This window comes from Pseudorca crassidens, chromosome 6 (assembly GCF_039906515.1).
Source record: "Pseudorca crassidens isolate mPseCra1 chromosome 6, mPseCra1.hap1, whole genome shotgun sequence".
In the NCBI taxonomy this organism is placed as follows: domain Eukaryota; kingdom Metazoa; phylum Chordata; class Mammalia; order Artiodactyla; family Delphinidae; genus Pseudorca; species Pseudorca crassidens.
In genome coordinates this window covers 101,994,542-102,013,241 of record NC_090301.1, presented here as the reverse complement: position 1 = coordinate 102,013,241, position 18,700 = coordinate 101,994,542, and positions in this window count along the sequence as shown.

Here is an 18,700-nt window from a genome sequence, read left to right as displayed (position 1 = left end):
CAGGAGGTAGACTGGAATTGCATTGAAAGCATAGGAAAAGAAGCAGAACGTCCACAATGATGCACTTGGCCAAAAAGGGCGTATGCGTTTTTTCCTGAATATATTCAGGAAAAAACGCATACGCCCTTTTTGGCCAACCAAGCAAGCTTGCAAAGGAAATCTGCACTACAATGAAGTCTCACTTCCTTCCGGTCAAAAGGGCCATTTGAAAAAAGTGTAAAATCCAGAAAGGCAGGACAGGCCATGGAGAACTGGGAGCCTTGTTATGCTGATGGGCGGGATGTAAATTGCCAACAGACACTCGGGAGAAGTTTATGGTGTTTCCTGAAACATCTAAAAAACAAAGCAACAGAGCCTAGGGCACTTCCACTTATGGTCCTATAGCTTAGGGAAATTAAAATCAAAAAGACACAGCCACCCGAAAGTTTGGGACGCCTCTGTTTACAAGAACCTCGTTTACCGTACAAGTTCAGTATCACAGAAAGTGAAAAATGGATAAAGAACTTGTGGTACTTACGTACAATGCAGTATCACTCAGCAATGAAATCTATGTCATCAGGCCCGTAGCAGCATAATAAGTGGATTCAGGTTCGATGATTCTAACTGAAATAAGTCACACAGAAAAAGAAACATCATAAGATATCACTAATACACGGAATGTAAACTTGGCTACACAGGAACTGAATTCCAAAACAGAACAGGGTCTCAAATTTAGAAAACCAACTTATGCTTGCTTAAGAGGAAAGGTGAGTCGGGGTGCTGCATAAAACCAGAGATTGAAATGAGCACAGATAAAGTTCCTTAAGCCAAATATGGAATAGACAAGAGCTACTCCTTGCTCAACGAAATGGACTCAACACCCCATATTAAACGCCTAAGAATGTACCTGACTAGTAAGTATCTTAAAACCTATGGATTGCTATGTCTCCAAAAGAGAATCAATCGTATGTACAGGGGCATAAACGCAGCAGTGATAGGATTGGAGAGGTTCGGTGAGCAAATGAAGACCCTTTGAAGTCATATTGCATGGTACCCATTCCACGGGTCTCAACTCTCCAGATTTAAGGTATTCTTCCTTGAGCTAAATCATGCATGTAGAACCCAGAGTATGATCAACTGTGTGAAAGGGAGACGTGTTCAAATATGTCTCAGTTTTCCTCCCCTGGTACTCGGGTGCAACATTCCAGACGCTTTACTAACACTCTCCCCACTTGGAGAGTCAGCGCCTTTAACCTCCTGTTTGGCCCAGTTTGCAATTTCTGCGGAAGATGAACAGGAATAGGGAGAACCAATGAGAGACTAGCTGGAGGTGTCTGAACGGGCAAATTTAACTCTCATTTCCCACCAGGAAGAGGAAATAACCAAAGGCTCAGCGTGCCGTGCCGGAACCAGATTAGGGACTGAAGCCATCCTGCGGTGTTGCGTCCAGGTCACAAGAAAGCGAGTTGAAGAAAGTAGCTAAGGGGCACTGTAATTCACAAACCTGCAGAGTTATAAATGACAGCGATCGTCCAAAAATATACTGAAGTAAGGCGGCCAAGAGGACTTGAAAGCGGGGCAGAATTGCAGGAAACCGATTTCAGGAGGTAGACTGGAATTGCATTGAAAGCATAGGAAAAGAGGCAGAACGTCCACAATGATGCACTTGGCCAAAAAGGGCGTATGCGTTTTTTCCTGAATATATTCAGGAAAAAACGCATACGCCCTTTTTGGCCAACCAAGCAAGCTTGCAAAGGAAATCTGCACTACAATGAAGTCTCACTTCCTTCCGGTCAAAAGGGCCATCTGAAAAAAGTGTAAAATCCAGAAAGGCAGGACAGGCCATGGAGAACTGGGAGCCTTGTTATGCTGATGGGCGGGATGTAAATTGCCAACAGACACTCGGGAGAAGTGTATGGTGTTTCCTGAAACATCTATAAAACAAAGCAACAGAGCCTAGGGCACTTCCACTTATGGTCCTATAGCTTAGGGAAATTAAAATCAAAAAGAAACAGCCACCCCAAAGTTTGGGACGCCTCTGTTTACAAGAACCTTGTTTACCGTACAAGTTCAGTATCACAGAAAGTGAAAAATGGATAAAGAAGTTGTGGTATTTACTTACAAAGCAATATCACTCAGCAATGAAATCTATGTCATCAGGCCCTTTGCAGCACAACGAGTGGATTCAGGTACGATGATTCTAACTGAAATAAGTCACACAGAAAAAGAAACATCATAAGATATCAGTAATACACGGAATGTAAACTTGGCTACACAGGAACTGAATTACAGAACAGAACAGGGTCTCCAATTTAGAAAACCAACTTATGCTTGCTTAAGGGGAAAGGTGAGTTGGGGTGCTGCATAAAACCAGAGATTGAAATGAGCACAGATAAAGTTCCTTAAGCCAAATATGGAATAGTCAAGAGCTACTCCTTGCTCAACGAAATGGACTCAACACCCCATATTAAACGCCTAAGAATGTACCTGACTAGTAAGTATCTTAAAACCTATGGATTGCTATGTCTCCGAAAGCGAATCAAGCATGTGTACAGGGGCATAAACGCAGCAGTGATAGGATTGGAGAGGTTCGGTGAGCAAATGAAGACCCTTTGAAGTCATATTGCATGGTACCCATTCCACGGGTTTCAACTACCCAGGTTTAAGGTATTCTTCCTTCAGCTAAAACATGCATGTGGAACCTAGAGTATGATCAACCATGTGATCGGGAGACGTGTTCAAATATGTCTCAGTTTTCATACCCTGGTACTCGGGTGCAACATTCCAGACGCTTTACTAACACTCTCCCCACTTGGAGAGTCAGCGCCTTTAACCTCCTGTTTGGATCAGTTTGCAATTTCTGCGGAAGATGAACAGGAATAGGGAGAACCAATGAGAGACTAGCTGGAGGTGTCTGGACGGGCAAATTTAACTCTCATTTCCCACCAGGAAGAGGAATTAACCAAAGGCTCAGCGTGCCGTGCCGGAACCAGATTAGGGCCTGAAGCCATCCTGCGGTGTTGCGGCCAGCTCAAAAGAAAGCGAGTTGAAGAAAGTAGCTCAGGGGCACTGTAATGCACAAACCTGCAGAGTTATAAATGACAGCTATCGTCCAAAAATATACTGAAGTAAGGCTGCCAAGAGGACTTGAAAGCGGGGCAGAATTGCAGGAAACCGATTTCAGGAGGTAGACTGGAATTGCATTGAAAGCATAGGAAAAGAGGCAGAACGTCCACAATGATGCACTTGGCCAAAAAGGTCGTATGCGTTTTTTCTTGAATATATTGAGGAAAAAACGCATACGCCCTTTTTGGGCAACCAAGGAAACTTGCAAAGGAAATCTGCACTACAATGAAGTCTCACTTCCCCCCGGTCAAAAGGGCCATCTGAAAAAAGTGTAAAATCCAGAAAGGCAGGAAAGGTCATGGAGAACTGGGAGCCTTGTTATGCTGATGGGCGGGATGTAAATTGCCAAGAGACACTCGGGAGAAGTGTATGGTGTTTCCTGAAACATCTAAAAAACAAAGCAACAGAGCCTAGGGCACTTCCACTTATGGTCCTATAGCTTAGGGAAATTAAAATCAAAAAGAAACAGCCACCCCAAAGTTTGGGACGCCTCTGTTTACAAGAACCTCGTTTACCGTACAAGTTCAGTATCACAGAAAGTGAAAAATGGATAAAGAACTTGTGGTACTTACGTACAATGCAGTATCACTCAGCAATGAAATCTATGTCATCAGGCCCGTAGGAGCATAATAAGTGGATTCAGGTGTGATGATTCTAACTGAAATAAGTCACACAGAAAAAGAAACATCATAAGATATCACTAATACACGGAATGTAAACTTGGCTACACAGGAACTGAATTCCAAAACAGAACAGGGTCTCAAATTTAGAAAACCAACTTATGCTTGCTTAAGAGGAAAGGTGAGTCGGGGTGCTGCATAAAACCAGAGATTGAAATGAGCACAGATAAAGTTCCTTAAGCCAAATATGGAATAGACAAGAGCTACTCCTTGCTCAACGAAATGGACTCAACACCCCATATTAAACGCCTAAGAATGTACCTGACTAGTAAGTATCTTAAAACCTATGGATTGCTATGTCTCCAAAAGAGAATCAATCGTATGTACAGGGGCATAAACGCAGCAGTGATAGGATTGGAGAGGTTCGGTGAGCAAATGAAGACCCTTTGAAGTCATATTGCAAGGTACCCATTCCACGGGTCTCAACTCTCCAGATTTAAGGTATTCTTCCTTGAGCTAAATCATGCATGTAGAACCCAGAGTATGATCAACTGTGTGAAAGGGAGACGTGTTCAAATATGTCTCAGTTTTCCTCCCCTGGTACTCGGGTGCAACATTCCAGACGCTTTACTAACACTCTCCCCACTTGGAGAGTCAGCGCCTTTAACCTCCTGTTTGGCCCAGTTTGCAATTTCTGCGGAAGATGAACAGGAATAGGGAGAACCAATGAGAGACTAGCTGGAGGTGTCTGGACGGGCAAATTTAACTCTCATTTCCCACCAGGAAGAGGAAATAACCAAAGGCTCAGCGTGCCGTGCCGGAACCAGATTAGGGACTGAAGCCATCCTGCGGTGTTGCGTCCAGGTCACAAGAAAGCGAGTTGAAGAAAGTAGCTAAGGGGCACTGTAATTCACAAACCTGCAGAGTTATAAATGACAGCGATCGTCCAAAAATATACTGAAGTAAGGCGGCCAAGAGGACTTGAAAGCGGGGCAGAATTGCAGGAAACCGATTTCAGGAGGTAGACTGGAATTGCATTGAAAGCATAGGAAAAGAGGCAGAACGTCCACAATGATGCACTTGGCCAAAAAGGGCGTATGCGTTTTTTCCTGAATATATTCAGGAAAAAACGCATACGCCCTTTTTGGCCAACCAAGCAAGCTTGCAAAGGAAATCTGCACTACAATGAAGTCTCACTTCCTTCCGGTCAAAAGGGCCATCTGAAAAAAGTGTAAAATCCAGAAAGGCAGGACAGGCCATGGAGAACTGGGAGCCTTGTTATGCTGATGGGCGGGATGTAAATTGCCAACAGACACTCGGGAGAAGTGTATGGTGTTTCCTGAAACATCTATAAAACAAAGCAACAGAGCCTAGGGCACTTCCACTTATGGTCCTATAGCTTAGGGAAATTAAAATCAAAAAGAAACAGCCACCCCAAAGTTTGGGACGCCTCTGTTTACAAGAACCTTGTTTACCGTACAAGTTCAGTATCACAGAAAGTGAAAAATGGATAAAGAAGTTGTGGTATTTACTTACAAAGCAATATCACTCAGCAATGAAATCTATGTCATCAGGCCCTTTGCAGCACAACGAGTGGATTCAGGTACGATGATTCTAACTGAAATAAGTCACACAGAAAAAGAAACATCATAAGATATCAGTAATACACGGAATGTAAACTTGGCTACACAGGAACTGAATTACAGAACAGAACAGGGTCTCCAATTTAGAAAACCAACTTATGCTTGCTTAAGGGGAAAGGTGAGTTGGGGTGCTGCATAAAACCAGAGATTGAAATGAGCACAGATAAAGTTCCTTAAGCCAAATATGGAATAGTCAAGAGCTACTCCTTGCTCAACGAAATGGACTCAACACCCCATATTAAACGCCTAAGAATGTACCTGACTAGTAAGTATCTTAAAACCTATGGATTGCTATGTCTCCGAAAGCGAATCAAGCATGTGTACAGGGGCATAAACGCAACAGTGATAGGATTGGAGAGGTTCGGTGAGCAAATGAAGACCCTTTGAAGTCATATTGCATGGTACCCATTCCACGGGTTTCAACTACCCAGGTTTAAGGTATTCTTCCTTCAGCTAAAACATGCATGTGGAACCTAGAGTATGATCAACCATGTGATCGGGAGACGTGTTCAAATATGTCTCAGTTTTCATACCCTGGTACTCGGGTGCAACATTCCAGACGCTTTACTAACACTCTCCCCACTTGGAGAGTCAGCGCCTTTAACCTCCTGTTTGGACCAGTTTGCAATTTCTGCGGAAGATGAACAGGAATAGGGAGAACCAATGAGAGACTAGCTGGAGGTGTCTGGACGGGCAAATTTAACTCTCATTTCCCACCAGGAAGAGGAATTAACCAAAGGCTCAGCGTGCCGTGCCGGAACCAGATTAGGGCCTGAAGCCATCCTGCGGTGTTGCGGCCAGCTCACAAGAAAGCGAGTTGAAGAAAGTAGCTCAGGGGCACTGTAATGCACAAACCTGCAGAGTTATAAATGACAGCTATCGTCCAAAAATATACTGAAGTAAGGCTGCCAAGAGGACTTGAAAGCGGGACAGAATTGCAGGAAACCGATTTCAGGAGGTAGACTGGAATTGCATTGAAAGCATAGGAAAAGAGGCAGAACGTCCACAATGATGCACTTGGCCAAAAAGGTCGTATGCGTTTTTTCTTGAATATATTGAGGAAAAAACGCATACGCCCTTTTTGGGCAACCAAGGAAACTTGCAAAGGAAATCTGCACTACAATGAAGTCTCACTTCCCCCCGGTCAAAAGGGCCATCTGAAAAAAGTGTAAAATCCAGAAAGGCAGGAAAGGTCATGGAGAACTGGGAGCCTTGTTATGCTGATGGGCGGGATGTAAATTGCCAAGAGACACTCGGGAGAAGTGTATGGTGTTTCCTGAAACATCTAAAAAACAAAGCAACAGAGCCTAGGGCACTTCCACTTATGGTCCTATAGCTTAGGGAAATTAAAATCAAAAAGACACAGCCACCCCTAAGGTTGGAACGGCTCTGTTTACAAGAACCTCTTTTACAGTACAAGTTCAACATCGCAGAAAGTGAAAAATGGATAAAGAATTTGTGTTATTTACTTACAAAGCAATATCACTCAGCAATGAAATCTATGTCATCAGGCCCTTAGCAGCACAATGAGTGGATTCAGGTATGATGCTTCTAACTGAAATAAGTCACACAGAAAAAGAAACATCATAAGATATCAGTAATACATGGAATGTAAACTTGGCTACACAGGAACTGAATTACAGAACAGAACAGGGTCTCAAATTTAGAAAACTAACTTATGCTTGCTTAAGGGGAAAGGTGAGTTGGGGTGCTGCATAAAACCAGAGATTGAAATGAGCACAGATAAAGTTCCTTAAGCCAAATATGGAATAGACAAGAGCTACTCCTTGCTCAATGAAATGGACTCAACACCGCATATTAAACGCCTAAGAATGTAGCTGACTAGTAAGTATCTTAAAACCTATGGATTGCTATGTCTCCGAAAGAGAATCAAGCATGTGTACAGGGGCATAAACGCAGCAGTGATAGGATTGGAGAGGTTCGGTGAGCAAATGAAGCCCCTTTGAAGTCATATTGCATGGTACCCATTCCACGGGTCTCAACTCTCCAGGTTTAAGGTATTCTTCCTTCAGCTAAAACATGCATGTGGAACCCAGAGTATGATCAACCGTGTGAACGGGAGACGTGTTCAAATATGTCTCAGTTTTCCTCCCCTGGTACTCGGGTGCAACATTCCAGACGCTTTACTAACACTCTCCCCACTTGGAGAGTCAGCGCCTTTAACCTCCTGTTTGGCCCAGTTTGCAATTTCTGCGGAAGATGAACAGGAATAGGGAGAACCAATGAGAGACTAGCTGGAGGTGTCTGGACGGGCAAATTTAACTCTCATTTCCCACCAGGAAGAGGAAATAACCAAAGGCTCAGCGTGCCATGCCAGAACCAGATTAGGGCCTGAAGCCATCCTGCGGTGTTGCAGCCAGCTCACAAGAAAGCGAGTTGAAGAAAGGAGCTCAGGGGCACTGTAATTCACAAACCTGCAGAGTTATAAATGACAGCTATCGTCCAAAAATATACTGAAGTAAGGCTGCCAAGGGACTTGAAAGCGGGGCAGAATTGCAGGAAACCGATTTCAGGAGGTAGACTGGAATTGCATTGAAAGCATAGGAAAAGAGGCGGAACGTCCACAATGATGCACTTGGCCAAAAAGGGCGTATGCGTTTTTTCCTGAATATATTCAGGAAAAAACGCATACGCCCTTTTTGGCCAACCAAGCAAGCTTGCAAAGGAAATCTGCACTACAATGAAGTCTCACTTCCCCCCGGTCAAAAGGGCCATCTGAAAAAAGTGTAAAATCCAGAAAGGCAGGACAGGCCATGGAGAACTGGGAGCCTTGTTATGCTGATGGGCGGGATGTAAATTGCCAACAGACACTTGGGAGGAGTGTATGGTGTTTCCTGAAACATCTAAAAAACAAAGCAACAGAGCCTAGGGCACTTCCACTTATGGTCCTATAGCTTAGGGAAATTAAAATCAAAAAGACACAGCCACCCCAAAGTTTGGGACACCTCTGTTTACAAGAACCTCGTTTCCCGTACAAGTTCAATATCACAGAATGTGAAAAATGGATAAAGAACTTGTGGTACTTACGTACAATGCAGTATCACTCAGCAATGAAATCTATGTCATCAGGCCCGTAGCAGCATAATGAGTGGATTCAGGTACGATGATTCTAACTGAAATAAGTCACACAGAAAAAGAAACATCATAAGATATCACTAATACACGGAATGTAAACTTGGCTACACAGGAACTGAATTCCAAAACAGAACAGGGTCTCAAATTTAGAAAACCAACTTATGCTTGCTTAAGGGGAAAGGTGAGTTGGGGTGCTGCATAAAACCAGAGATTGAAATGAGCACAGATAAAGTTCCTTAAGCCAAATATGGAATAGACAAGAGCTACTCCTTGCTCAACGAAATGGACTCAACACCCCATATTAAACGCCTAAGAATGTACCTGACTAGTAAGTATCTTAAAACCTATGGATTGCTATGTCTCCAAAAGAGAATCAAGCGTGCGTACAGGGGCATAAACGCAGCAGTGATAGGATTGGAGAGGTTCGGTGAGCAAATGAAGACCCTTTGAAGTCATATTGCATGGTACCCATTCCACGGGTCTCAACTCTCCAGGTTTAAGGTATTCTTCCTTCAGCTAAAACATGCATGTGGAACCTAGAGTATGATCAACCATGTAATTGGGAGATGTGTTCAAATATGTCTCAGTTTTCGTACCCTGGTACTCGGGTGCAACATTCCAGACGCTTTACTAACACTCTCCCGACTTGGAGAGTCAGTCCCTTTAACCTCCTGTTTGGCCCAGTTTGCAATTACTGCGGAAGATGAACAAGAATAGGGAGAACCAATGAGAGACTAGCTGGACGTGTCTGAACGGGCAAATTTAACACTCATTTCCCACCAGGAAGAGGAATTAACCAAAGGCTCAGTGTGCCGTGCCGGAACCAGATTACGGCCTGAAGCCATCCTGCGGTGTTGCGGCCAGCTCACAAGAAAGCGAGTTGAAGAAAGGAGCTCAGGGGCACTGTAATTCACAAAGCTGCAGAGTTATAAATGACAGCTATCGTCCAAAAATATACTGAAGTAAGGCTGCCAAGAGGACTTGAAAGCGGGGCAGAATTGCAGGAAACCGATTTCAGGAGGTAGACTGGAATTGCATTGAAAGCATAGGAAAAGAGGCAGAACGTCCACAATGATGCACATGGCCAAAAAGGGCGTATGCGTTTTTTCCTGAATATATTCAGGAAAAAACGCATACGCCCTTTTTGGCCAACCAAGCAAGCTTGCAAAGGAAATCTGCACTACAATGAAGTCTCACTTCCCCCCGGTCAAAAGGGCCATCTGAAAAAAGTGTAAAATCCAGAAAGGCAGGACAGGCCATGGAGAACTGGAAGCCTTGTTATGCTGATGGGCGGGATGTAAATTGCCAACAGACACTCGGGAGAAGTGTATGGTGTTTCCTGAAACATCTGAAAAACAAAGCAACAGAGCCTAGGGCACTTCCACTTATGGTCCTATAGCTTAGGGAAATTAAAATAAAAAAGACACAGGCACCCCAAAGGTTGGAATGGCTCTGTTTACAAGAACCTCGTTTACAGTACAAGTTCAACATCGCAGAAAGTGAAAAATGGATAAAGAAGTTGTGGTATTTACTTACAAAGCAATATCACTCAGCAATGAAATCTATGTCATCAGGCCCATAGCAGCACAATGAGTGGATTCAGGTATGATGATTCTAACTGAAATAAGTCACACAGAAAAAGAAACATCATAAGATATCAGTAATACATGGAATGTAAACTTGGCTACACAGGAACTGAATTACAGAACAGAACAGGGTCTCAAATTTAGAAAACCAACTTATGCTTGCTTAAGGGGAAAGGTGAGTTGGGGTGCTGCATAAAACCAGAGATTGAAATGAACACAGATAAAGTTCCTTAAGCCAAATATGGAATAGACAAGAGCTACTCCTTGCTCAATGAAATGGACTCAACACCCCATATTAAACGCCTAAGAATATACCTGACTAGTAAGTATCTTAAAACTTATGGATTGCTATGTCTCCGAAAGACAATCAAGCATATGTACAGGGGCATAAACGCAGCAGTGATAGGATTGGAGAGGTTCGGTGAGCAAATGAAGACCCTTTGAAGTCATATTGCATGGTACCCATTACACGGGTTTCAACTACCCAGGTTTAAGGTATTCTTCCTTCAGCTAAATCATGCATGTGGAACCCAGAGTATGATCAACCGTGTGAACGGGAGACGTGTTCAAATATGTCTCAGTTTTCGTACCCTGGTACTCGGGTGCAACATTCCAGATGCTTTACTAACACTCTCCCGACTTGGAGAGTCAGTCCCTTTAACCTCCTGTTTGGCCCAGTTTGCAATTTCTGCGGAAGATGAACAGGAATAGTGAGAACCAATGAGAGACTAGCTGGAGGTGTCTGGATGGGCAAATTTAACTCTCATTTCCCACCAGGAAGAGGAAATAAGCAAAGGCTAAGCGTGCCATGCCGGAACCAGATTAGGGACTGAAGCCATCCTGCGGTGTTGCGGCCAGCTCACAAGAAAGCGAGTTGAAGAAAGGAGCTCAGGGGCACTGTAATTCACAAACCTGCAGAGTTATAAATGACAGCTATCGTCCAAAAATATACTGAAGTAAGGCTGCCAAGAGGACTTGAAAGCGGGGCAGAATTGCAGGAAACCGATTTCAGGAGGTAGACTGGAATTGCATTGAAAGCATAGGAAAAGAGGCAGAACGTCCACAATGATGCACTTGGCCAAAAAGGGCGTATGCGTTTTTTCCTGAATATATTCAGGAAAAAACGCATACACCCTTTTTGGCCAACCAAGCAAGCTTGCAAAGGAAATCTGCACTACAATGAAGTCTCACTTCCCCCCAGTCAAAAGGGCCATCTGAAAAAAGTGTAAAATCCAGAAAGGCAGGACAGGCCATGGAGAACTGGGAGCCTTGTTATGCTGATGGGCGGGATGTAAATTGCCAACAGACACTCGGGAGAAGTGTATGGTGTTTCCTGAAACATCTAAAAAACAAAGCAACAGAGCCTAGGGCACTTCCACTTATGGTCCTATAGCTTAGGGAAATTAAAATCAAAAAGACACAGCCACCCCATAGTTTGGGACGCCTCTGTTTACAAGAACCTCGTTTACAGTACAAGTTCAACATCACAGAAAGTGAAAAATGGATAAAGAACTTGTGGTACTTACGTACAATGCAGTATCACTCAGCAATGAAATCTATGTCATCAGGCCCGTAGCAGCATAATGAGTGGATTCAGGTATGATGATTCTAACTGAAATAAGTCACACAGAAAAAGAAACATCATAAGATATCACTAATACACGGAATGTAAACTTGGCTACACAGGAACTGACTTCCAAAACAGAACAGTGTCTCAAATTTAGAAAACCAACTTATGCTTGCTTAAGGGGAAAGGTGAGTTGGGGTGCTGCATAAAACCAGAGATTGAAATGAGCACAGATAAAGTTCCTTAAGCCAAATATGGAATAGACAAGAGCTACTCCTTGCTCAACGAAATGGACTCAACACCCCATATTAAACGCCTAAGAATGTACCTGACTAGTAAGTATCTTAAAGCCTATGGATTGCTAACTCTCCAAAAGAGAATCAAGCGTGTGTACAGGGGCATAAACGCAGCAGTGATAGGATTGGAGAGGTTCGGTGAGCAAATGAAGACCCTTTGAAGTCATATTGCATGGTACCCATTCCACGGGTCTCAACTCTCCAGGTTTAAGGTATTCTTCCTTCAGCTAAAACATGCATGTGGAACCCAGAGTATGATCAACCGTTTGAACTGGAGACGTTTTCAAATATATCTCAGTTTTCGTACCCTGGTACTCGGGTGCAACATTCCAGATGCTTTACTAACACTCTCCCCACTTGGAGAGTCAGCGCCTTTAACCTCCTGTTTGGCCCAGTTTGCAATTTCTGCGGAAGATGAACAGGAATAGGGAGAACCAATGAGAGACTAGCTGGAGGTGTCTGGACGGGCAAATTTAACTCTCATTTCCCACCAGGAAGAGGAAATAACCAAAGGCTCAGCGTGCCATGCCAGAACCAGATTAGGGCCTGAAGCCATCCTGCGGTGTTGCAGCCAGCTCACAAGAAAGCGAGTTGAAGAAAGGAGCTCAGGGGCACTGTAATTCACAAACCTGCAGAGTTATAAATGACAGCTATCGTCCAAAAATATACTGAAGTAAGGCTGCCAAGGGACTTGAAAGCGGGGCAGAATTGCAGGAAACCGATTTCAGGAGGTAGACTGGAATTGCATTGAAAGCATAGGAAAAGAGGCAGAACGTCCACAATGATGCACTTGGCCAAAAAGGGCGTATGCGTTTTTTCCTGAATATATTCAGGAAAAAACGCATACGCCCTTTTTGGCCAACCAAGCAAGCTTGCAAAGGAAATCTGCACTACAATGAAGTCTCACTTCCCCCCGGTCAAAAGGGCCATCTGAAAAAAGTGTAAAATCCAGAAAGGCAGGACAGGCCATGGAGAACTGGGAGCCTTGTTATGCTGATGGGCGGGATGTAAATTGCCAACAGACACTTGGGAGGAGTGTATGGTGTTTCCTGAAACATCTAAAAAACAAAGCAACAGAGCCTAGGGCACTTCCACTTATGGTCCTATAGCTTAGGGAAATTAAAATCAAAAAGACACAGCCACCCCAAAGTTTGGGACACCTCTGTTTACAAGAACCTCGTTTACCGTACAAGTTCAATATCACAGAATGTGAAAAATGGATAAAGAACTTGTGGTACTTACGTACAATGCAGTATCACTCAGCAATGAAATCTATGTCATCAGGCCCGTAGCAGCATAATGAGTGGATTCAGGTACGATGATTCTAACTGAAATAAGTCACACAGAAAAAGAAACATCATAAGATATCACTAATACACGGAATGTAAACTTGGCTACACAGGAACTGAATTCCAAAACAGAACAGGGTCTCAAATTTAGAAAACCAACTTATGCTTGCTTAAGGGGAAAGGTGAGTTGGGGTGCTGCATAAAACCAGAGATTGAAATGAGCACAGATAAAGTTCCTTAAGCCAAATATGGAATAGACAAGAGCTACTCCTTGCTCAACGAAATGGACTCAACACCCCATATTAAACGCCTAAGAATGTATCTGACTAGTAAGTATCTTAAAACCTATGGATTGCTATGTCTCCAAAAGAGAATCAAGCGTGCGTACAGGGGCATAAACGCAGCAGTGATAGGATTGGAGAGGTTCGGTGAGCAAATGAAGACCCTTTGAAGTCATATTGCATGGTACCCATTCCACGGGTCTCAACTCTCCAGGTTTAAGGTATTCTTCCTTCAGCTAAAACATGCATGTGGAACCTAGAGTATGATCAACCATGTGATTGGGAGATGTGTTCAAATATGTCTCAGTTTTCGTACCCTGGTACTCGGGTGCAACATTCCAGACGCTTTACTAACACTCTCCCGACTTGGAGAGTCAGTCCCTTTAACCTCCTGTTTGGCCCAGTTTGCAATTACTGCGGAAGATGAACAAGAATAGGGAGAACCAATGAGAGACTAGCTGGACGTGTCTGAACGGGCAAATTTAACACTCATTTCCCACCAGGAAGAGGAATTAACCAAAGGCTCAGTGTGCCGTGCCGGAACCAGATTACGGCCTGAAGCCATCCTGCGGTGTTGCGGCCAGCTCACAAGAAAGCGAGTTGAAGAAAGGAGCTCAGGGGCACTGTAATTCACAAAGCTGCAGAGTTATAAATGACAGCTATCGTCCAAAAATATACTGAAGTAAGGCTGCCAAGAGGACTTGAAAGCGGGGCAGAATTGCAGGAAACCGATTTCAGGAGGTAGACTGGAATTGCATTGAAAGCATAGGAAAAGAGGCAGAACGTCCACAATGATGCACATGGCCAAAAAGGGCGTATGCGTTTTTTCCTGAATATATTCAGGAAAAAACGCATACGCCCTTTTTGGCCAACCAAGCAAGCTTGCAAAGGAAATCTGCACTACAATGAAGTCTCACTTCCCCCCGGTCAAAAGGGCCATCTGAAAAAAGTGTAAAATCCAGAAAGGCAGGACAGGCCATGGAGAACTGGAAGCCTTGTTATGCTGATGGGCGGGATGTAAATTGCCAACAGACACTCGGGAGAAGTGTATGGTGTTTCCTGAAACATCTGAAAAACAAAGCAACAGAGCCTAGGGCACTTCCACTTATGGTCCTATAGCTTAGGGAAATTAAAATAAAAAAGACACAGGCACCCCAAAGGTTGGAATGGCTCTGTTTACAAGAACCTCGTTTACAGTACAAGTTCAACATCGCAGAAAGTGAAAAATGGATAAAGAAGTTGTGGTATTTACTTACAAAGCAATATCACTCAGTAATGAAATCTATGTCATCAGGCCCATAGCAGCACAATGAGTGGATTCAGGTATGATGATTCTAACTGAAATAAGTCACACAGAAAAAGAAACATCATAAGATATCAGTAATACATGGAATGTAAACTTGGCTACACAGGAACTGAATTACAGAACAGAACAGGGTCTCAAATTTAGAAAACCAACTTATGCTTGCTTAAGGGGAAAGGTGAGTTGGGGTGCTGCATAAAACCAGAGATTGAAATGAACACAGATAAAGTTCCTTAAGCCAAATATGGAATAGACAAGAGCTACTCCTTGCTCAATGAAATGGACTCAACACCGCATATTAAACGCCTAAGAATGTACCTGACTAGTAAGTATCTTAAAACTTATGGATTGCTATGTCTCCGAAAGACAATCAAGCATATGTACAGGGGCATAAACGCAGCAGTGATAGGATTGGAGAGGTTCGGTGAGCAAATGAAGACCCTTTGAAGTCATATTGCATGGTACCCATTACACGGGTTTCAACTACCCAGGTTTAAGGTATTCTTCCTTCAGCTAAATCATGCATGTGGAACCCAGAGTATGATCAACCGTGTGAACGGGAGACGTGTTCAAATATGTCTCAGTTTTCGTACCCTGGTACTCGGGTGCAACATTCCAGATGCTTTACTAACACTCTCCCGACTTGGAGAGTCAGTCCCTTTAACCTCCTGTTTGGCCCAGTTTGCAATTTCTGCGGAAGATGAACAGGAATAGTGAGAACCAATGAGAGACTAGCTGGAGGTGTCTGGATGGGCAAATTTAACTCTCATTTCCCACCAGGAAGAGGAAATAAGCAAAGGCTAAGCGTGCCATGCCGGAACCAGATTAGGGACTGAAGCCATCCTGCGGTGTTGCGGCCAGCTCACAAGAAAGCGAGTTGAAGAAAGGAGCTCAGGGGCACTGTAATTCACAAACCTGCAGAGTTATAAATGACAGCTATCGTCCAAAAATATACTGAAGTAAGGCTGCCAAGAGGACTTGAAAGCGGGGCAGAATTGCAGGAAACCGATTTCAGGAGGTAGACTGGAATTGCATTGAAAGCATAGGAAAAGAGGCAGAACGTCCACAATGATGCACTTGGCCAAAAAGGGCGTATGCGTTTTTTCCTGAATATATTCAGGAAAAAACGCATACGCCCTTTTTGGCCAACCAAGCAAGCTTGCAAAGGAAATCTGCACTACAATGAAGTCTCACTTCCCCCCAGTCAAAAGGGCCATCTGAAAAAAGTGTAAAATCCAGAAAGGCAGGACAGGCCATGGAGAACTGGGAGCCTTGTTATGCTGATGGGCGGGATGTAAATTGCCAACAGACACTCGGGAGAAGTGTATGGTGTTTCCTGAAACATCTAAAAAACAAAGCAACAGAGCCTAGGGCACTTCCACTTATGGTCCTATAGCTTAGGGAAATTAAAATCAAAAAGACACAGCCACCCCATAGTTTGGGACGCCTCTGTTTACAAGAACCTCGTTTACAGTACAAGTTCAACATCACAGAAAGTGAAAAATGGATAAAGAACTTGTGGTACTTACGTACAATGCAGTATCACTCAGCAATGAAATCTATGTCATCAGGCCCGTAGCAGCATAATGAGTGGATTCAGGTATGATGATTCTAACTGAAATAAGTCACACAGAAAAAGAAACATCATAAGATATCACTAATACACGGAATGTAAACTTGGCTACACAGGAACTGACTTCCAAAACAGAACAGTGTCTCAAATTTAGAAAACCAACTTATGCTTGCTTAAGGGGAAAGGTGAGTTGGGGTGCTGCATAAAACCAGAGATTGAAATGAGCACAGATAAAGTTCCTTAAGCCAAATATGGAATAGACAAGAGCTACTCCTTGCTCAACGAAATGGACTCAACACCCCATATTAAACGCCTAAGAATGTACCTGACTAGTAAGTATCTTAAAGCCTATGGATTGCTAACTCTCCAAAAGAGAATCAAGCGTGTGTACAGGGGCATAAACGCAGCAGTGATAGGATTGGAGAGGTTCGGTGAGCAAATGAAGACCCCTTGAAGTCATATTGCATGGTACCCATTCCACGGGTCTCAACTCTCCAGGTTTAAGGTATTCTTCCTTCAGCTAAAACATGCATGTGGAACCCAGAGTATGATCAACCGTGTGAACTGGAGACGTTTTCAAATATGTCTCAGTTTTCGTACCCTGGTACTCGGGTGCAACATTCCAGATGCTTTACTAACACTCTCCCCACTTGGAGAGTCAGCGCCTTTAACCTCCTGTTTGGCCCAGTTTGCAATTTCTGCGGAAGATGAACAGGAATAGTGAGAACCAATGAGAGACTAGCTGGAGGTGTCTGAACGGGCAAATTTAACTCTCATTTCCCACCAGGAAGAGGAAATAACCAAAGGCTCAGCGTGCCGTGCCGGAACCAGATTAGGGCCTGAAGCCATCATGCGGTGTTGCGGCCAGCTCACAAGAAAGCGAGTTGAAGAAAGGAGCTCAGGGGCACTGTAATGCACAAACCTGCAGAGTTATAAATGACAGCTATCGTCCAAAAATATACTGAAGTAAGGCTGCCAAGAGGACTTGAAAGCGGGGCAGAATTGCAGGAAACCGATTTCAGGAGGTAGACTGGAATTGCATTGAAAGCATAGGAAAAGAGGCAGAACGTCCACAATGATGCACTTGGCCAAAAAGGGCGTATGCGTTTTTTCCTGAATATATTCAGGAAAAAACGCATACGCCCTTTTTGGCCAACCAAGCAAGCTTGCAAAGGAAATCTGCACTACAATGAAGTCTCACTTCCCCCCGGTCAAAAGGGCCATCTGAAAAAAGTGTAAAATCCAGAAAGGCAGGACAGGCCATGGAGAACTGGAAGCCTTGTTATGCTGATGGGTGGGATGTAAATTGCCAACAGACACTCAGGAGAAGTGTATGGCGTTTCCTGAAACATCTAAAAAACAAAGCAACAGAGCCTAGGGCACTTCCACTTATGGTCCTATAGCTTAGGGAAATTAAAATCAAAAAGACACAGGCACCCCAAAGGTTGGAATGGCTCTGTTTACAAGAACCTCGTTTACAGTACAAGTTCAACATCGCAGAAAGTGAAAAATGGATAAAGAAGTTGTGGTATTTACTTACAAAGCCATATCACTCAGCAATGAAATCTATGTCATCAGGCCCTTAGCAGCACAATGAGTGGATTCAGGTATGATGATTCTAACTGAAATAAGTCACACAGAAAAAGAAACATCATAAGATATCAGTAATACACGGAATGTAAACTTGGCTACACAGGAACTGAATTACAGAACAGAACAGGGTCTCAAATTTAGAAAACCAACTTATGCTTGCTTAAGGGGAAAGGTGAGTTGGGGTGCTGCATAAAACCGGAGATTGAAATGAGCACAGATAAAGTTCCTTAAGCCAAATATGGAATAGACAAGAGCTACTCCTTGCTCAATGAAATGGACTCAACACCACATATTAAACGCCTAAGAATGTACCTGACTAGTAAGTATCTTAAAACCTATGGATTGCTATGTCTCCGAAAGAGAATCAAGCATGTGTACAGGGGCATAAATGCAGCAGTGATAGGATTGGAGAGGTTCGGTGAGCAAATGAAGACCCTTTGAAGTCATATTTTATGGTACCCATTTCACGGGTTTCAACTACCCAGGTTTAAGGTATTCTTCCTTCAGCTAAAACATGCATGTGGAACCTAGAGTATGATCAACCATGTGATCGGGAGACGTGTTCAAATATGTCTCAGTTTTCGTACCCTGGTACTCGGGTGCAACATTCCAGACGCTTTACTAACACTCTCCCCACTTGGAGAGTCAGCGCCTTTAACCTCCTGTTTGGCCCAGTTTGCAATTTCTGCAGAAGATGAACAGGAATAGGGAGAACCAATGAGAGACTAGCTGGAGGTGTCTGAACGGG